This window comes from Bos indicus, chromosome 13, assembly GCF_029378745.1.
Source record: "Bos indicus isolate NIAB-ARS_2022 breed Sahiwal x Tharparkar chromosome 13, NIAB-ARS_B.indTharparkar_mat_pri_1.0, whole genome shotgun sequence".
Classification (NCBI taxonomy): domain Eukaryota; kingdom Metazoa; phylum Chordata; class Mammalia; order Artiodactyla; family Bovidae; genus Bos; species Bos indicus.
Window position 1 is genome coordinate 64,149,277 of NC_091772.1, and position 21,623 is coordinate 64,170,899.

The window sequence follows — 21,623 nt, forward strand, 5'->3', positions numbered from 1 at the left end:
TTGTTGTTGTTTAGTTGCTCAGTTGTGTCCGACTCTTTTGCAACCCCATGGACTGCAGCCCACCAGGCTCCTCTGTCCGTGAAATTTCCCAGGCAAGAATACTGAAGTGGGTTACCACTTCCTTCTCTGGGGGATCTTCCTGACCCAGGGATCAAAATGGCATCTCCTACATTAACAGGCAGATTCTTTACCACTGACTGAGCCACCAGAGAAGCCCAAGATATACCATACAACTTGCTTAAGGTCCTACTACCAAGTGACAGAGCTGTGACTAGAGCCCAGTCAGTCAGTCATAGAGGCTGGACTCTTCACTACCACCACCACCACCCCACTCTACTCTGTATCTCAGACCACTTGTGTACTAGGTAAAAGCATACTCAGTTCACTAAAGAAGGATAGGTTCATTCACCCATTTAACAAATATTTAGGCATACATGCCAGTTATTGTTTGAAATGTTAATGATATAATGGGGAAGAAAATATATACATGGTACCTGCTTTTATGAAGCTTACATTCTGGTAAGAATTTAGGTTTAAAGAACAGGATTCTAAAATAAAAATATTTATCCTTTATTCATATATTTATCCAAATATTTACACAAAAAAGTCACAAGTTGCATAGTGGCCAGATCTGCTTTAACTAGCTAGAACAGTGGTTCCTAAACTTGTCGGCACTTCAGAACCCTGTTGGGATCTTTTCAAAATTCCTAGGCCATATCCCCAGGCCATTAAATCACAACCTGGGGTTAGAGGTGGTGGTTGGGAGGCGGAACAAAGACATCAGTACTTTGCAAAGTTCTACTGGAGATTCCAGTGTAAAGACAAGTTTGGAAAATCACTAAGCTTGAGTTTTTATCTGTCTAAATAATGATAAAGTTCATTCATGGTGACACAGAGTGAGGTAAAAGAAAGAAAAACAGAAAAGAAAAAAACCTGTATATACTTGCCCTTCCCTGAATGACAGATTTGCAAGGTAAAGGTAGCTGTGATTGTTTTCCCCAGTGTTATGAATTCTAAGAATATTAGAAACAGAGCCAAATAATTATTTTCCTTCTTGGATTTTTCCATGCCTCCATTCTCCACCAGAATCACAGACAAATGAGATACTCACTTTTTCATCTTTTCCTGGTATTTTCCAGAAGCCAACAAAGAGTCTGCCATATAATATATAATCAACATAACTGATAAAGACATGACAATTGCTTTTCTAGTAAGCAGATCTTATTTAACTGAGTCACTTTGGGTCCAATCCACATGCCAAATGCAGCTTGCTAAAGTAAATACCCTGCGGACATTGAGATCAAAATGGCTTCTTTTTTAAAAAAGCTACTTCTTAATTCAATCCTTCGTTTAGGTTGAAAACAAATATTTTATAACTCAAACTTGGATTTGTATACTACAGAATCAACAGACCTGTTTAAGAACTCTCTGACCACTCTCAGAAAAGATAGTTAGAGGCTGAGTAGGAGCCCTCTCCATTCCATCCAGGACCTAGACAGAAAGGAAAAAGGGCAAAGAGGAAGAAGAGAAACATCAGAAAGACAAGACTTAATATAATCAAAATAAACCTATTCAAAGCAAATTTTTGTGACTGGACAAATTCCTTCTCTCTACCCCGTTTCTGCTAATTTCAGTCTAGAAAGAGTTGTAAAAAACATGAGATTACCTATAGCCACAAGTCCAGTGATTTCTTTTAAAGGAAAGCTTATTATGATCACCAAGGAAGCTTTTTCGAAATACAACAGCAATGGGTATACCAGTATGTTCATTTTATAATTCACTATCGTTACGACCTGTACACTTTGTATTGTGTTATACTTTCAGTGACAAATATTAAAAAAAAAAAAAAACAATAACAAAGAAAAACCAGATATATTTGTTCTGGGCAGAAGCCCTGAAGGATTCTAATTAAGAAGGTAGCAGATACAGTCTCACAGAGGTTACAACATTTGCCCTAGGTCACATATGTAGTTAGCTACTGACTTAGTCCTTCAAGTCATTTTCCTACTCGTTCTGTTGTAAAACTGTCAATAAGCTAATAATATTCAACTTTTAAATTTAACATTTACTTTCCTACTTATTCTCTGAAAAAAAATTATTACAAATGACAACTGCAAAAAACAAACAAGTAAACAAATGGAAAACAGATGTCCTGGGTTCACAACTGTGAAACACAGGGTAACAGAATGAAAAAAGAGCTAGGTTGAGCATGGCAGGATGAGTGTGCTCCAAGTTCTAGTTGTGACCTTCCCATAAAGTTCTGCGAATTGGGGCAGGGTGCAAGCTCTCTGTGCCTGTGTGTGCTCAATCACATCTGAATCCTTGTGACCCCATGGCCAGGCTCCTCTGTCTATGGAAATTCCCACGCAAGAATACTGGAGTGGGTTGCCATTTCCTCTTCCAGGGGATCTTCCTGACCCAGGGAGAGAACCCGTGTCTCCTGCACCTCTTGCACTGGCAAGTGGATTCTTTACCACTGTGCCACCTGGGAAGCCCTATGATTCCTAAATTATAAAGTGAGAGGATGGATCACTAAGCTAGAACTACAGAGGATTACAGGTTCCTTCTAGGTTTAAAAAAACTCAAGGAGTATTTATACCCCTGGAGTAGGAAATGGCAACCCACTCCAGTATTCTAACATGGAAAATACTATGGACAGAGAAATCTGGCAGGTTATAGTCCACGGGATCGCAGAATCAGACATGACCAAACATGCACACACAACAACAAACACATGGTTTCACTTTAACAAATAATCTCGCTACTCAAATGTTTTAAGTAGCTTTGTAAAATAAGAATCCTAGAATTCCTAGGTCATCTGCCTCATGAAAGTGAAGTCGCTCAGGCGCGTCCAGCTCTGTGAGACCCCATGGACTGTAGACTACCAGGCTCCTCTGTCCACAGGATTTTCCAGGCAAGAGTACTGGGGTGGATGCCACTTCCTTCTCCAAACACAAGTATATTCTTCAGCTTGTGTAAAATACAAATCTCCTAGGTTTGTTGTCTAGATGCAAATAATATAGACAATATCCTCACTACTTTACCACCACCATCACCATTAGACTTTTTTTGCATGAGTTAAACTTTACGTTCTGAAATCATTTCAGACTTAAAGAACACAAGACAGTTTTTTAAACGGAAAATATATGTGTAAAGAAGTCCCTCGTAATTTTTTTTTCATAATTTCTATCTATTATAATTTGAATACTTTCAACGGATGCATTTGTTCAACCTTCCTTTACCAATCACCTACTATGCACCAGGCTCTCTGCTAAATAGATTCCTGCTCCTGAAGTTACTATATAAGAAACAAAAAAATTGTGGAATGGATAATTTAAATAAGATTTTCATGAATGCCTACGTCTGGATATTACACCTCTACCGCTTTAAAAGTTAAGTTGGCCTTTAAACCACATAGCCTTCAATGTTTCAAGATAAGGCATTTTTAAAATTGTATTAATACACAGTTAAATATAAACTGTCAAAGACAATTTGCCATGGCACAACTAGTGTAAGATCCAATTCTATCCTCCTTACATCATTTCATAAGATTCTTATAAAAACTCTTACATGTTTCCTGTTCCTCAGTCCAGGGCTCCCAAGGGAAAACTTACGTAAACCTCCAGTCAAATCACAGAAACGCAGTGCCCTGAAAAAATGAACAAAACTCCTGCTGAGGAGACAGGCGTTTCACTACCATAAACTTCCTGGTTTGCTCTTTGTAGGCATAATAGACGACTGAAGAGATTAGGGAATATTAACATTAAATCTAAATTTCAATCCTGACATTTTATTAATAGTATAAGAAACAAAAGATAAATTTGTGAAATACAATCTTTACCTCCAAGTCTTTTCATTTTTCTTATATTTCGTATTCATAAAAGAACAGATGCAACATATGTGTAATTATGAAGCCTCATAATAAAATAAATATTTGTGGGAAAAATATGTGAAATACAAAATCTGAAATCCCTAAACTAACACAGATACATACAGTTGACCCTTGAACAGCTCAGGAGTTAGGTGCTCTGGTCCCAGGAGCATTCAAAAATCTGAGTATAAGTTTACAGTCAGCCCTCCATATTTGTGGTTTTACATTCATGGATTCTACCAACTATGGATGTGTAGCACTGCAGTAGGTATTTACTGAACAAAATCTGCATATAAGTGGATTGGCACAGTCAGACCATGTTGTTCAAAGGTCAACTGTAGTTAATAATTTTAATTGAGCATCATCAGCAGAGTAAGTCAGAGGCTCAACGAGAGTTTTCCCATCTTGTTAGATACCATGGTAAGAGGATAAAGTAAAATTTAGAAAAAAACTACACTATACATCATGTTCTAATAGTGAACCACTACATTCTTTCATTCAGAATAAAGCTTCAGTCAGAAAACTGTGCAAGAGGATTTCCCTGGTGGTCCAGTGGTTAAGCTTCTACACTTCCAAAGCAGGGGGCATGAATCCGATCCCTGGTTGGGAAACTAAGATCCTGCCTGCCTCGAGGCCAAAAAAAAAATTCTAGTCTTTTAATCCATGCTGTAATATACAAATGACACTGAAATGTTGACCAAATCTTACAATGTAGGAAGTAATAATTAAAAAAAAAAAAATCCCTAAACATAACTTGACAAGATTCTGAGCAACATCAGAGGGCCCCAGGTCCAATACCCTCATGGAACACACAAAAAAAATTAAGGCCCAAGTAAATAATTTGTCCAAAGCTTCTCAGTAGGAGGGAAGTCTTTCATTTCATGTATGACACTTCTTTCAAAAGAAATACTTCATTTTAAAAGCAGCAGCAAAGTATGTTATATAATGATAATGAACGTTGCCCTGCCTTAAGAAAGTGTTGGAAAACAACTTTTAGAGAACAATGGCTTTCTTTCTCTATTAAGTTTCTAACAAGAAACTGTTAAATCATGAAATCTGGGCTCTAAATTACAAAAAGTCCTTAGACCATCATTCTAAGAGTCTGCCAGTGTTTCTTTTTCTCCACTATCTTAGCATACAACCATCCCTCAGTATCCATGAGGGATTGACTCCAGGACCATCCCCTCAAAACCAACATCCACAGATGCTCAAGTCCCTCATATAAAATGATGTAGTATTTGCATATAACAGCACATCTGATCCACATACTAGAAATCATCTTTAGATTACCTATAATACCTAACACAATGTAACTGATATGTGAACAGTTGTCAAAACAGTTGTAAATACAAGGTAAATAGTTTCCAGTCCTGAGAAATTCAAGTCTTGCCTTTCAGAACTTTCTGGATAATGCTTTCAATCTCTGGCTGGTTGAATCTGCAGATGAGGAACCCACAGAAAGGAGAGTAAAATGTATTCAAAGACAGTTTTGTCAGGCCTTTTTTTTTTTTTTGCTTTATACCCTTATAATTGTCACGTTCTTTTAAAAATCAAACACTGAAGTCCTTAGATCAGCTTTCGAGTTCTGTAGCTACCATTTCATCATAATTGATGACCCAGAATATACTTGACAAACCTGCAGACAGAATTGTTATTAGATGAATACACTATTATTTTCAAACACAGGTACAGCATCCAAATTGACTTGGAAAAACCAGAAAAGCATTTCTTCAAAATCAAGAGAGATTGTTTAAAATAATTATATCCCTAAACAATGAAGAAAGAAGTTTTGATCAAGAGAAGAAATTCAATAGCACAATAAACAGGCTCATCTATATTAAACAACAAAGAAATTTTTGCCCAAGTTGCAAAAATGAGAAATACAAAATTAAAAATTAACAAGACAAAAATATAGAAAAAAAAATTAGAATTATTAACTTCAGTGGAATGGTGGTGACCAAGACATGAACCTAGAAATCATAAAGAAAAAGACTGACAGACATGATTAGATAATTAAAACAGTCTATATGTCGAACAAACCACAAAGTCAAAAGCCAACTGAGAGACCGGGATAATATATCTGCACCATGTGACAAAAAAGGGGTTAAGACCCCAAATACACAGAATAGCTATTTAAAGCTGATAAAGAACTGGCGAAGTTGATAAAGACAGCCAAATGAAAAACTCAAGAGTACAAGAAACAAAAATAAATTCTGAGTGTTTGGGGGCTGGGTTTGTAAAACAACTTGTGAATTCAGGACTTAACTCTCTTTCAAAAAGAAAAAGAAATTGTTTTATTCCAGAGCTTTACGCTTCTTAGTTTTGCCTGCTTACAATGATTTTTAAAAAGCAAACATCACAGGATTCTGTCAAAGAAATGTCCCCTACTGTATATATATCTGCAATCTGTAAGGTTTTTCTTGGTTAAATTATATTTGACTTAAGCTATACCTTAAAACTTGAAATTTATCTTTTATAACGCATCATTCTTTGTTACACTATATAAAATTTTTAAATGCACAGTACAAACTTAAAAGGAAAGTATCAAATCTACACTGAACAAACGGTCAAACGAATGAAAAACTAGCTCAAGACTAAAAAATACTCATCAATGATAAAAATAAAAAACACATTTTCTACTCACAAAAGAAAAAAAAAACACAACTTCACAGGAGAGATCTGGCAGTTACAATCTTAACCCTATGATAAAAGTTAACATCAACAGGGGAAAACCAGACATTTATGCACCTCGTGATATGATGCGATGTAAAAAAATGTATTAAATATTTTTGTCAAAATGTTAGGCTACAATCTAATCACGTCTTAAACCTTCCAGTTGAGGAAAATACAAGGAACAAGTTAAATGCCACAAAGAAAACAAACAGGCATATTCAGGATGTGGGACAAACAAGAAAAATGCTCAGGTCTCGACAAATCAATGCCTTGGAGGGTAGGGGGAGGTGAGAGAGCAGATAAGAAATGGGAATTGCTTCAGATTTTTTAAAAAAAAGACTACAAAAATAACAAATACAAATACAATGCATAGTTCTTAAATTGATTCCACTTCAAATAAGTCAGTTGTAAAAGTCATTATAGAAACAACTGGAGAAACAAATAGAAACTTAATGTTTGAAACATTAAGGAATTATTGATAATTTTGTTCCCTGTGATAATGGTGTTGCAATAATGTAGGAAAATGTTCTTATTTGTGAGAGATGCATGCTAAAGTATTTAAAGGCATACTATTATGATGTCTTTATTTTAAAAAGGTTTAACCTAAGAAGTATATTAGTAAATGTATGGCAACATACTGAATTGTTCATTGAACTATTTCTGGAAGGGTCTTTTGGGAATGTTTGAAATTTTTTTCATAATAAAACATTTAAAATATCAAAAATCCCACAAAACTGTGATATATCACTATTACGTGTGTAAGCCTGCTTAGTTGCTCAGTTTTGTCCAACTCTTTGCAACCCTTTGGACTGTAGCCTGTCAGGCTCCTCAGTCCATGGAATTCTCCAGGCAAGAATACTGGAGTGGGTTGCCATGCCCTCCTCCAGGGATCTTCCTCATACAGGGATCAAATCCGTGTCTCCTGCATTGCAGGTGGATTCTTTACCCACTGAGTCATCAGGGAGGCCTCAATCACTATTACAGTAGAAGAAAAAAATGATAAAATCTACTGTTAACTATAGTAGAACTGTATAAACTGGTAGTTTACTAAAGAATAATCGAACAATATAGCGAAAAAGTGATATCCTTAGACCGAACTGAATTATTTTAGGAAATATAGTCTAAGAAAAAAATGGGGGGGAGGATAAAAAGCTGTTCAGTTCAGTTCAGTTCAGTTGCTCAGTCGTGTCCGACTCTTCGCGACCCCATGAATTGCAGCACACCAGGCCTCCCTGTCCATCACCAACTCCCGGAGTTCACCCAGACTCACGTCCATCGAGTCAGTGATGCCATCCAGCCATCTCATCCTCTGTCGTCCCCTTCTCCTCCTGCCCCTAATCCCTCCCAGCATCAAGGTCTTTTCCAATGAGTCAACTCTTCACATCAGGTCAGTGGTATAATTTAGAATTGCAAATAAAAAATAAAAACAAACTGGAAATCATCCAAATGCCAAATAACCAGAGAGTATTTAAACTTTACTGCAGATTCATTAAAAATGATGACTATGTTGACATGTAGAAAAGTTTATCAATATAATGCCAAATGAAAGACTATAAAAAACTATATGAAAAGACTGTATGCATATGATGACTAGGAAGTTATGTTTGTTTGTAATATTTAAACATAATTTTTAAAATGTCATGAAGACACATGCTATTAGAGAAAATATGTGCGATGCAAATACAGAACCAGGAAGAAATGCCTGGGCACAAAGAAGGAAATGCACCTGAGCACGGCTGTTGACCACAATTTGAATGAATAGTCATAATTTAATGTCCACAGTCCTACTGTGGACAAAAGTCAACAGAACTATCATTGTAAGGATACAGAAAAGAATATCACTGGCTTGGATAGTACAGAATCTTCCTCAGTTCTTTCCATTAGTCAGATGTTTTTAAAAGACATGGAAAGAAACTGAAAATGGTTCAGAGAAAAATCAAGAGGCAAAAAATAGGATGGAAAATCAGTGATTCTGAAGGAAAAATGAATAACAACATGATTATAAATCCAAAGAGAGGCTTCTGAATAGAATAGAGACCCTAAAAATGCAGCTGTGTATCAATGCCCACAGGTGACTGATCAAGAGGCTAGTAAAATCCTCGTGTGCTGTGGTGGTGTTTTCTGCCTATGAGGAATTTCTGGACTGTCCTAGTGCAAAGTTACTGGCATGGGCAAATGAGGGAGACTGAGTGTGTTAAGTCACTAACTATTTGTTTATCCAAGTTCACCTGATCGCAGAAATCTCCCTAAAGCTTGAATTAATTATCCAAAGTCTGAATTAGTTATCCACCGTTTCAAAACTCTGCAAGGGCTATCCTGCTCCCACACACTACCCACTCAGCAGCACTCAAATATCTGAGATGTGGTATCTAGGACCTCAATGCATTTACTCTGCCTTCATCTTCTCACAACTCCTCAGTACACCAGCAAACCAGACTTCTTTATCTCATTTCCCAAATATTCCTTACAATCTACTATGTCCATCATTCCCTTAGTTCTTCTTTCCTTAACTCAGTTCATTCTAGTTTTACTCTTCCATTTAATTAGCAAATTTTAATATTTCTGTATCATGCCACCTGTTTTAAGTTGAAATCTCATCTCCCCAAAGAGATTTAAAATCCTAACCCTGAGTACCATAGAATGTAACCTGATTTGGAATCACTACAGATGCAATTAGTTAAGATGGGGTAGACCCCCAATCCGATATGACTAGTGCCCTTATAAGAGAGAAATCTGGATACAGAGGCACAAAGGTAGAATGCTATGTGACAACAGAGACAGAAACTGGAGTGAAGTAGCCGCAAACCAAGAAATGTCAAGAATTGATGGAAGCTAGGAAGAGGTAATGGAGAAGGCAATGGCACCCCACTCCAGTACTCTTGCCTGGAAAATCCCATGGATGGAGGAGCCTGGTAGGTTGCAGTCCATGGGGTCGCTAAGAGTCGGACATGACTGAGCGACTTCACTTTCACTTTTCACTTTCATGCACTGGAGAAGGAAATGGAAACCCACTCCAGTGTTCTTGCCTGGAGAATCCCAGGGACGGGGGAGCCTGGTGGGCTGCCATCTATGGGGTCGCACAGAGTCGGACATAACTGAAGCAACTTAGCAGCAGGAAGAGGCAAGGGGAAGAATTCTACTCCAAGTCTCAGAGGGAGCACAGCCCCATTGACACCTTGCATTCAGGTTCTAGCCTCAAGAACTGTGAGAGAATAAATTTTTTTTGTTTTAAGTCACCCAGTTTGTGGCAGTTTGTTATGGCAGCCCTAGGAAACAAATACACTACCTTTGCTATGAAGCGGTCCCTGATTCTTCAAGTAGAAGTAATCTCTCCTGAGTTCCCATAGCACTTACTATTTCATTTAAAACACACTTTCCCCTCTTTTATTTATGTTCACATCACTTCCCCAGATCAATTTGTTTCCTAAAAGGCAGGAGCTAACAAATCAACTATATACAGACCTCAACAGTGGTAGGTAGTCAGCATATACTGACTTTCATAATTAACTTTTTCTCAATACATAATCATTCTGATTGTAAAACGTCTGAATGAGTTATCCCCATATATACTGAAGAGTTACACAAAACCTCAGATGAAGATTCATTTTCTTTAGGAAGCGGTCCTAGATCCAAACGTACTTATGTTAATTATATCAATATATATTACACTTAGATATGTGCATGCATGTATATGTACATTCTACTGATGGCTGATATCCACAATGGAAAAGAATGTTATTGATTTGTAATTGATCTAGTCAAATGCTGGTTTACTTAATATCTTCCTACTTTTACTGGTATTTGGTAGTTAACCTGTGTCTTTGAATTTCTCCAAAATGTTTGAATTTTTAAGTCTGTATTTGATAGAAAGAACACAGCCTTACTTCCATGTCACATTTAAATTTATGGCAAGGGACTTAATCTTTTGACCAATTTCCCTGAGTAAAATCCAAAACAGGCATCTGATTCACAAATTTGCAACCAGTTATTTCTTCCTGAGTGAGACTGCAGTCTGGTCTTAAGAAAATATACATAAATGTACTAATATTCAACAGGTTCAATATCAGTAAAGGAGCTGGTTTTTGGCAATTTTTGTTGCCTCTTTGTGTATGGGAGGACTTGCAGCTGATTAATGCTAAATACAAACCAAATACCTATTTAAAATATGAATACCCTCTGAATTTGGTGATCATTAATATTATTAAGACTGACGTAGTTTTTCTCCCAGGTTGAGATATAATTGATATACAATATTGTATAGGTTTAAGAAGTACAATGAGATGGATGCAAATATATATTGAGAAATGACTATTATAATAAGGTTAGTTAACATACCATCACCTCACATAATTACCATTTTTTATGTGTATGGTAAAAACATTTAAGATCTATTCTCTTAGCAGCTTTCAAATATATACCACAGTACTATTAATTATAGTCACCATGCTGTACGTCAGACTCCTAGAACTTATTCACCTTGTAAGTTTATACCCGTTGATCAAATCTCCCCCATTTCTCCCATCTCCTGGCTCCAACAACCACCATTCTACTCTTTTGTTTCTATGAGTTTGGGTTTTTAACTGACATAGCTAACATTAACTGAGTGTTAATATTCTAACTGAAACAGAATATACAATTCTTCACAAGTTAAAAAAGCAGTTCTGGCCTTTCACTTTGTAGGCTCTCTATATAAAATATAGTCTATCACCAAATTATAAGGCTGCATTTACTCCCTCTAACAAAACCATAGTATTCTCTTTATGTACATATCTATATATACCTCTAGTCATTTATTAATTAACTCAGCAAATGTTCAATGAGCTCCTTTTTAGAACAAGGTAAAGTAGAAAAAGATTATAAATTTTTAAAAAATAAATAAATGCGACAGACAACACAGTAAGTAGACACCAGAGCTGAAGGAAAGGAGAGATATAGTCCCAGCCCTTAAGGAACAACCAATTTGGTGAGGAAGGAAGAGGAAACTACCTCCATCTCTCTCCTTTCTCACCTTGCTGCTCCTGTATTTTATGACCAGGCTTACTTTCCCAATGTACAGATTTCATTATGTCACTGCATAGCCAAGCACTTTTGATGACTTCCCATTACTTAATCAATTCTAAGAGAATTCAAAGCCTTCTATGTATAGTATGCAGAGATTAAGAACACAGGCTTTGGAAATGACTGCCTAGACTCATTCTCTATCAATTGTTAGTTCTATTTCTCAGTTTCCTTATCTACAAAAAGGGGATTAAAAATTAGTGCCTATCTCAAAGGGTTACTGTGAGGATAAAATGAAATGCCGCTTGTAAAATGCCTGGCACATTATCTGGCAAATGGTATGCATGCGAAAAATGAGAGCTACTTCTACTATTATTACTGTTGTTCAATCTCCACTTCCAGCCTCAACTTTAACAACATTCCTGTGACAATCCTGTTCTCCAATCAAACTAGACTCTTTACTATCTCTTAAACACCCATCTCTACATTCATGCTTTCCCTCAGCCTGGAAAAATACTGTCTCATCTTCAAGTTGTAAGATCCTAAACATTTTTGGCAATCCTGCTTAAAAGGTCTTCTCTTTCAGGTACCATCCTCCGATAGCCCAGCTCCATAACACATTATATATACACTCCACATGACACAAATCCTGGCTAAATTTATCCTTGTATTCTGCAGAGTTCTAGACCAGTGTACATGATAGGGTTCAATTTGCTGACAAATAAATAAATGCCTGTATTTCCTCTCTGTCATCCAAATAAATGCTCTCTTGGAAAACAGCTCCCTATCACAAGTAAAAAGATCTCTTCTGTAGTATTTCATAAAGCTGGTCAGCTATTTTCTATTACCAATGTGGTAATTTCTAATATAGTATCCAGCACATAGTAGATGCCTAAATATTCAATGATTTGAATTTCATCTCATCTTTTTTAACTTCAATGATCAATTTATTCATTATGACTAAGAATGACTCAATCTTAAAATGGAATTTAGTTTTTACCTGCCCCCAGACTCATCTATGGAGAAGGCAATGGCAACTCACTCCAATACTCTTGCCTGGAAAATCCCATGGACGGAGGAGCCTGGTAGGCTGCAGTCCATGGGGTCACTAAGAGTCGGGCACGACTGAACAACTTCACTTTGACTTTTCACTTTCATGCATTGGAGAAGGAAATGGCAACCTACTCCAGTATTCTTGCCTGGAGAATCCCAGGGACAGAGGAGCCTAGTGGGCTGCCGTCTATGGGGTCGCACAGAGTCTGACACAACCGAAGCGACTTAGCAGCAGCAGCAGCAAACTCATCTGTCAGTTTCTGGCCATCCTGACAATATCTCGATATGTCCCTTATTAGTTTGGGAGAAGTAATATATAAAACTTTGATAAAGTCAGAACTAGAAAACCAAATGCCTGTAGGGGATAAAGTAAATGAACAAAACAAGAGAGTACTAAAAACTGCAAAGAACTACAGGGAGGAGTTCCACTCCAGCAGATAGTCTAAGGCAGCAGCTAAAATTAAGCAGCCACCTGGAAGCATCTCCTGAAATACTTAGCATCTCAGCCATTCTCTTTCAATCTGAAAACTGAATAAAATCTACAACTGAGTCGAGCATACTGAGCTTCCACTCTTGCCTAGGAATCATAAATGAACAATGCTAAATAATAAGTAATAGCTAACATTATTGAGCATTTTCTAGATGCCACTCTGTTCTACATGTTATAAGAATTAGCTTCCTTAATCCTCACAACAACTCTCTTTTCCTTATTTTAAAGATTGGAAAACCAAGGCACAAAGCGGTTATGCAACGTGTCCAAGGTACACAATTCACAAACAATGGAGCTGGAAACAGGGCCTTCAATAGATTTCACCAAAAAGAGCTCACAGTATGAAGAAAGAGTACCATTCAATAAATGATGCTGGGATAATTAATTGTACATCAGAAAAAATGAAATGACTCTACCTCACACCACACACACATGTCAATTCCAGATAAGAGATCTAAACATAAAAGCAAAAAGATAATATAAAGAATAGCTTCAAAATCTTGGGAGAGAAAAAGATAAACTTGATTAAAATTCAAAACTTTTTAACAACTTAAAGAGATATAAAAACATTAGCAACAAACCAGGAAATGATATCTGCAATACATATAATCAACAAAAGGATTAATAATCAAAAAATATGAGGAAATCTTTTGAAAAAGACAACCCAATAGAAAAAAATGACAAAACAGGCCCCAGGAAGGTCTGTAAAACTGTAAAAACCTGGCAAGAACCGGTTGTCACACAGTGGACCCCAAAACAGTAAACCATGGCACCACTGACCAATATAAAATATTCAGGGATCTATGTCATGCTGCAGATACACAGAGCATGGGGAATCCGGCCAGAAAGACGGTGCCAAGATGGTTATTCTTCATCACGTAAGAACTGGATGGTAAATCAGAAGTTTAATGTCCAACATTCAGACACACAGATCAGGAACTGGCAAATATCTTTGGTAAAGGGCCAGAAAGTAAATATTTTCAATTTTGTGAGCTATATATTCTCTGTCACAACTATTTAACCTGCCATTGCTAGTATGAAAGCAGACAAAAGCAATATGTAAATGAGTGTGCCGATGTTGCAATAAAACTTTATTTACATAAACAGGTGGTGGAACAGATTTGATGCATGGGCCACAGTCTGCCAAGACCTGACATTGATAGTTATGATTTCCCTACTCTAGGAATACTTTCCCAGTCTATTGACACATGATTTTCTTAAGCAATAAACGACATCACACTTGACAGCTGTGCACTGGCTTCCAAAAGTATTATTCTACAAAAAAAAACCTTTTTCCTTATTATCTGCAGCAATCCACGCTCATTTTCCTTTCACTCCTTTTTTAAACCTCTTTGACTGCCACCCCAAACTAGAAATCTAAAAAATTCCCCTTCTTGCTCATCACTCACAATGTAATTATATCAACACTTGAAAATTCTAACTCTATTCAACGTGCCCAGCTTCTGCCTTGGTTCAGGCCCTCATTCCCTCATTACTTCTTTTCTGCTCTCCAATCCATCCTCCCTCCAAAACACATTCATTTATCTCCTAAAAATTAAACCTCATCGTAACTCCACTCCTTGAAAGCCTTGAATGCCTCTCTAAAAGCCAAGGATTCAGTCCAAATTCCTTAGCAAGGTCCTTCAACCCAGGTTCCAAACAACCTTCGCAGTCTCATCTCCAACCACTCTTTCACACACACACACTATGCTGCAGACACGTTCAATTACATTCCCTGAAAATGTATGTCCTTGCGTGAAAGCTCTTCTCTCTTCTGCATCTGGCAAACTCTTTTACCCTTCAGGACACATCTCAAGTCTCACTTATTTCCAAAGCCTTCCCTGATCCTAGAGCAGAGACTTGCCTACCTGTGTCCTAAGAACCTGACAGTTCTCCTTTGGCATTTAACATCCTGAACGGTCACTACTGACATGTTCACTTCTCTCATGGGACTGAATATCCAAAGTGAAAAGACCCTATCCTGCCTTAAAGACCTGTGACTCCTCACAGCCTATCATAATGGATGATATAAATAGATGTCTCAGCGAACAGTAAATGTCTGTTGAATGGAAGTCATCCTTTGTGGTTCCTTAACCTGGGATTCACAGATGGGAGTTCACAGACAGAATTCCGGGGGAAGGGGGGGAGGGGCTGTGAACTTGGACAGGAAAAAAATTACTTTATTTTCACTAACTTCTAATTGAAGTTACCATTTTATTCAAATATGAACATAGGCAGTAAGCCATTCTTGTATTAGCAGATCTGTGATTCTACTACTGTAATCACAGATATCTTTATATCATATTATAGTTATTGCAGATATCTTAAAGAATTATGTTCATTTGATATAATTATCAGACCCACCACTAGATCTAATTTCTTAATTTGCTGATAAAGAAGTATATCTATATTACATCACAATTTGTATATTGCAGTAACTGCATTTCAATACAATTGGTTTCTCTATAACCCCATGTATTTTGTTTTATGCAATTAAAAATATTATTCTGAAAGGGATCCATAAGCTTTGCTAGACTGCCAACAAAGGTCCATCTAGTCAAAGCTATAGTTTTTCCAGTAGTCATGTACAGAGAGAGTTGGACCGAAAGGAAGCCTGAGCACCGAAGAATTGATGCTTTCCAACTGTGGTACTGGAAAAGACTCTGGAGAGACCCTTTGAGTGCAAGGAGATTAAACCAGTCAATCCTAAAGGAAATCAATCCTGAACATTCACTGGAAAGACTGATGTTGAAGCTCCAATCCTTTGGACACCTAATGCCAAGAGCTAACTCACTGGAAAAGACCCTGATGCTGGGAAAGATTTGAGGGCAGGGGGAGAAGAGGGCGACAGTGGATGAGATGGTTGGATGGCATCATCAACACATTGTACAGGAATCTGAGAAACTCTGGGAGATAATGAAGGACAGGGAAGCCTGGAATGCTGCAGTCCATGGGGTGGCAAAGAGATGGACACAACTTAGTGACTGAACAACAAAAAAGGGGCCCATGGTACAGACAAGATGAGGCTTTCCTGCATTAGATAGACCCAAAACAAATGAATCATGTTGCTGAATAAGGATACTAAACATATATTAAAAATATCATTGCTATGCACTCATCTCACACGCTAGTAAAGTAATGTTCAAAATTCTCCAAGCCAGGCTTCAGCAATATGTGAACCATGAACTTCCTGATGTTCAAGCTGGTTTTAGAAAAGGCAGAGGAACCAGAGATCAAATTGCCAACATCCGCTGGATCATGGAAAAAGCAAGAGAGTTCCAGAAAAACATCTATTTCTGCTTTATTAACTATGCCAAAGCCTTTGACTGTGTGGATCACAATCAACTGTGGAAAATTCTGAAAGAGATGGGAATACCAGACCACCTGATCTGCCTCCTGAGAAATTTGTATGCAGGTCAGGAAGCAACAGTTAGAACTGGACATGGAACAACAGACTGGTTCCAAATAGGAAAAGGAGTACGTCAAGGCTGTATATTGTCACCCTGTTTATTTAACTTATATGCAGAGTACATCATGAGAAACGCTGGACTGGAAGAAACACAAGCTGGAATCAAGATTGCCAGGAGAAATATCAATAACCTCAGATATTCAGATGACACCACCCTTATGGCAGAAAGTGAAGAGGAACTCAAAAGCCTCTTGATGAAGGTGAAAGTGGAGAGTGAAAAAGTTGGCTTAAAGCTCAACATTCAGAAAACGAAGATCATGGCATCCGGTCCCACCACTTTATGGGAAATAGATGGGCAAACAGTGGAAACAGTGTCAGACTTTATTTTTCTGGGCTCCAAAATCACTGCAGATGGTGACTGCAGCCATGAAATTAAAAGACGCTTACTCCTTGGAAGGAAAGTTATGACCAACCTAGACAGCATATTCAAAAGCAGAGACATTACTTTGCCAACAAAGGTTCGTCTAGTCACGGCTATGGTTTTTCCTGTGGTCATGTATGGATGTGACAGTTGGACTGTGAAGAAGGCTGAGCGCTGAAGAACTGATGCTTCTGAACTGTGGTGTTGGAGAAGACTTTTGAGAGTCCCTTGGACTGCAAGGAGATCCAACCAGTCCATTCTGAAGGAGATCAGCCCTGGGATTTCTTTGGAAGGAATGATGCTAAAGCTGAAACTCCAGTATTTTGGCCACCTCACGTGAAGAGTTGACTCATTGGAAAAGACTCTGATGCTGGTAAGGATTGGGGACAAGAGGAGAAGGGGACGACAGAGGATGAGGTGGCTGGATGGCATCACTGACTCAATGGACTGAGTCTGAGTGAACTCCGGGAGTTGGTGATGGACAGGGAGGCCTGGCGTGCTGCGATTCATGGGGTCGCAAAGAGTTGGACACGACTGAGCGAGCGACTGATCTGATCTGATCTGATGAACATCTTCATAACCTTTTTGCTGAAAGTCTTTTTTGATTATACGGGGCCCTGGGACAACTCTAACAAAACTGAGAATTCTCTCATAGCCCATGGGGACTTTGAACTCTTCTATCATGATCGAATTTTAATTACAGTCATGATAGAGATCCATTGTTCACTGTTACCTTTCAGGCTTTTTGTGTCCCTTTGCTGTACAGTAAACACCTAGCAAAGAAGGAGCATCTCTTAAGACTCTATTTAAAGATACAAGTCAAAAAGATTCTGAAGATAACTTCTTCGCACAAACAGAAGTACACTAGAGATTACCAAATAGCTAGTTATCTATACTTTTCTCCTATCCCCCTCAGTTTTTGTACTGACAAACTCAATACAAAAAGAACTTACTTAGTAGTTCTTTGATATATGCTGCCATACTTGACATTTTAATACTTTTCGCCCGCCTGGCAAATTCCTCTAAGGCGGTTGTGTTGAATAAGGAGGCAACAGGCCTGAGTTCTAGTACTACTTCTGCCATTTACTGGTTAGATCTTGAGAAGTCAACTTTACTTTTCTGAGTCTCAGCTAAAATAACTACATAATCTGAAATCACTACAAGATCTAAGGCCTTTGCAGTTTTCACACATTTAATCCTTTACCATTCTCACGGCTTCAATAACGCCTTTCTGATGACCTCCCCAGGTGACACTGCTCTTAAAAAACAGTGGGCTGTCCCCTTCCTAGGAAGACACCTTGGGTCACCGCCCACAAACAGCCGGGTCCCTCCTTTTAAAGACACACACACAAACTCCCTAAGTTGATGAAGGCTCTCTCTCTTCTTGCCAACCAGTTCCACTCTGCATTCTTTTGCTGGCCAGCTCCTGCACCCAAACCTCAATCCCCCTTCTCTCTCTTCTTCATCAAAGCCTTACTTTTTCTGTTGCTCTTGCCAATGCGGAGTGCAGGATCCTGGGGGCACATACGTCCTCAGTCCCTTGGGAGTTACACGGACTTGCTCCGCAACTCTAACGACTAGACCAGTCTGATATTCGCCTCTGTACCGAAAGGGACCCATTTCCAATCAACCCTTTCACCACCACCACCCCGCCCCCCGCAAAGAACTGTCCCAGCCCTGACAGCCTGGGCTCAAATCCCACGCCCCGCCGCGCCCTGCCGGCCTGGGGTCCTGAACATGGACCACGACCTAACCCAGCTCCAGTTCCTGCTCCCCAAGCCCCACGGATCCCGGTCCCGATCCAGTTTGGATCCAGCGACCCTTCTCGGCGACCCCGGCCACGACCCCACGTCCGACTCCCTCCAGTTCCTCAGGCCTGGAGCGCCACCCCGTGCAGACCCCGGCCGGCTCAGCACTCCCTCAGCTCCCGGACACCGAGTCCCGCACCCTCCCCACCACTGCCGGGCCCCCAGCGGTCCCCAGCGCCCGCGCCCGCAGGCCCCGGGCCCGCTCCCCAACATGGCGACGGGGACACGAGCGCGGCGGGCGGGCGGGGCGGCTACGGGCCGGGACCGCACAGGGGCCGTGCTCCACGGTCCGCCGGCGCCATTTTCCCGCGTCGGGCCCGGGCGGCGCCTCCTTCCCGCGGAGCCAGCCGGGCCGGCACCGCGGACGCCCGGCGGGCCCACCCCTTACGGGCCCGCGTCGCCGTCAGCTCACCTGAGCGCGGCCCCGGCCCTCCCGGGCGGGCCTCGGAGCACCGGCCCGGGCCGTGCGTGCCCGCGGCCCTCCGTGTGTCTGTCGGTCCGTCCTCGCGTGCGCCCGTCTATCCGGCCGTCGGCGCCCGGCCGCCCGCAGCCCGACCCGGCTGGGCCTCAGGGAGCCGGCGGGGAGGGGGATGGGCCGGACCGGGTCGGGGAGGGAGGGGGAGGGAGGGAGAGAGGGTGGGAGCGCGGGAGAGGGCGGGGCAGGGCGGGGGCGGGGCCTTGGCCACGTGACCAAACGTCCCCGAGCGCGCGGGGCCGAGCGCGCGCCAGCTCGGTTGGGTGCAGAGCTCGGAGCCGGGATATGAGATTGTTTGTCTCCTGGAGCTGTAATATTGCCAGTGGCTGCTGCTCCCATCTTGGAGTCACTGCACAGCCGTATGGGAACCCTCTAAGCTGAGTGTTCTTGGGCAAGTCAACTCTCCAATCCTCAGTTTATGCACCTGAGATATGGATATAATAATAGTCTTTGCAAAGAGGAAATTAGGGAAAGCATGGAAAGCCCTTGGCACAGTGCCTGATACATAGTATCTAATAATGCTAATGATGATAAAGATCATCTTTAGCCTTTATTACTGATGTCTGCCTGTAAGTCCCATCACTGTGACACTAGCAGACTCAGTGGGTACAAGAGAGTGTGGCCCTTTCCCCCTCTTCCTAAATGTAGGGAGGCCTCCCAAGCACTGGGCTTGATGCCTGTCCTAAAGGCCTGGATTCAGATCTGGCTTTCACTCTCGATAGCTGTGTAATTTTCCTTTGTCTCAACTTCAACTTCCTCATCTGTGAAATGGGAGTTAAGGGTCTATTACAAGCATCCTGTTAGATAGATAAGCAGGGGATTCTTAGCTGATTATACAGCTCAGGCATATTGGTCTCATCTAAGAAAAATCAGAGTCGTTTCATTCCACCAATATATTTATTGAGCACACACTATGTGCTTGGAGTGGTGCAGTAGCCCTCTAAGGCCAGTCCACATTCTCCCTGGCTCCCCTCCAACCTATTCTCCACCCTGCTGTCAGAGCAATATTTCTAAGTCAAAAATCTGATCATGTCTCTCCTCTATTTAAAACTATTTGATGGTTCATAATGGAGAAGGCAATGGCACCCCACTCCAGTACTCTTGCCTGGAAAATCCCATGGACAGAGGAGCCTGGTAGGCTGCAGTCCATGGGGTCGCTAAGAGTCGGACAGGACTGAGCGACTTCACTTTCACTTTTCACTTTCATGCATTGGAGAAGGAAACGGCAACCCACTCCAGTATTCTTGCCTGGAGAATCCCAGTGACGGGGGAGCCTAGTGGGCTGCCGTCTGTGGGGTTGCACAAAGTCGGACACGACTGAAGCGACTTAGCAGTAGCAGCAGCAGCAGTGCTCTTATGATAAAGGCCAAATAGATGTCTCACTCTTGCCCTTCCCATATCGCCAGGCTTATCTCCTAGCACTCTAACTCTCTCTGGACTGTAAGTACATTGATCTCCACATTCTGTACTTCCTTCCTTCTTAGGATCCTTGCACATGCTGATCGGTCCATCTGGTGTGCTCCCCCTCCTCATTAGATAATTTGTCAGCCTTCGGATCCCTGCTCAAACATCACTACCCCAAGGACACCTTCTCTGAGGATTCTTTAGGCAAGTTCTCTTGCTTGTTCTCAATAGGACTCATTAGGTCGTTTATCACCTGTCTTCTCGAGGCTGGTGACCTCATTAGGAGGGAGAGTTTATCCATCTTGTTTACCACCGTTTTCTCAGCACATAGTACAGGGCCTGGCACAGAGCATATGTCCAGTAAATATTTGTTGTGTGTGAATCCTGAGAATGGTGGTGGACCCTAAAGGGCAGAGAAAAATAAAAGAGAACCACAGGCAGCCAAAAGGGCACCTTGGACACTTGAGCCCAAGAAATTAACACCAAGAGGGTTTACAAGAGCCTGGAAAAAAAATTTTAAGCTTTTTATTCTTTTAGAAAATGGAGTATGATTTACATACAGGAAAATGCAAACATCTTAAGTGTACACCTGGTACATTTTTACCTGTATTCCTGTTTACCACCACAGTTATCATTTTAACTTCAAAAAGTTAAATATAGAATTACCATCTGATCCAGAAATACTACTTCTGGATATTTACCCCAACAAAGTAGAAGCAGGGACTTAAACAGATATTTGTACACTCATGTTCACAGCAGCATTATTCACTATAGCCAAAAGGTAGAAGCAGGCTGTATATCTGTCAGATGAATGGATAAACAAAATGCAGCATACACATACAATGTAACATTAGCCTTGTCAGTCACCAAAGACCAACTACTATGTGATTCTCCATAGGAGGACCCTGAAAAAGAAAGCTGAAACTGTTGGTGGCTCAGTCGTGTTCGGCTCTTTGTAGCCTTCCAGGCTCCTCTGTCCGTAGGATTTCCCAGCAAGAATATTGGAGTGGGTTGCCATTTC

The 21,623-nt window shown here is 40.4% G+C and overlaps 1 protein-coding gene across 13 annotated transcripts in view; it reads right to left on the bottom strand.

Moving 5' to 3' along the window:
- Positions 1 to 19,330, bottom strand: part of NCOA6 (nuclear receptor coactivator 6) — a 96,366-nt gene extending 77,036 nt beyond the window's left edge. For 2 of the 13 annotated variants that reach the window (XM_070801542.1, XM_070801537.1), the window contains exon 1: positions 19,136 to 19,330. The gene's annotated coding sequence lies outside the window, so the exon portion shown is untranslated. Of the gene's footprint in view, positions 1 to 1,413; positions 16,490 to 19,135 lie in introns of those variants that run through there. The other 11 variants (XM_070801545.1, XM_070801544.1, XM_070801549.1 and 8 more) reach the window with 9 other exon arrangements.
- Positions 19,331 to 21,623: the final 2,293 nt, after the last annotated feature.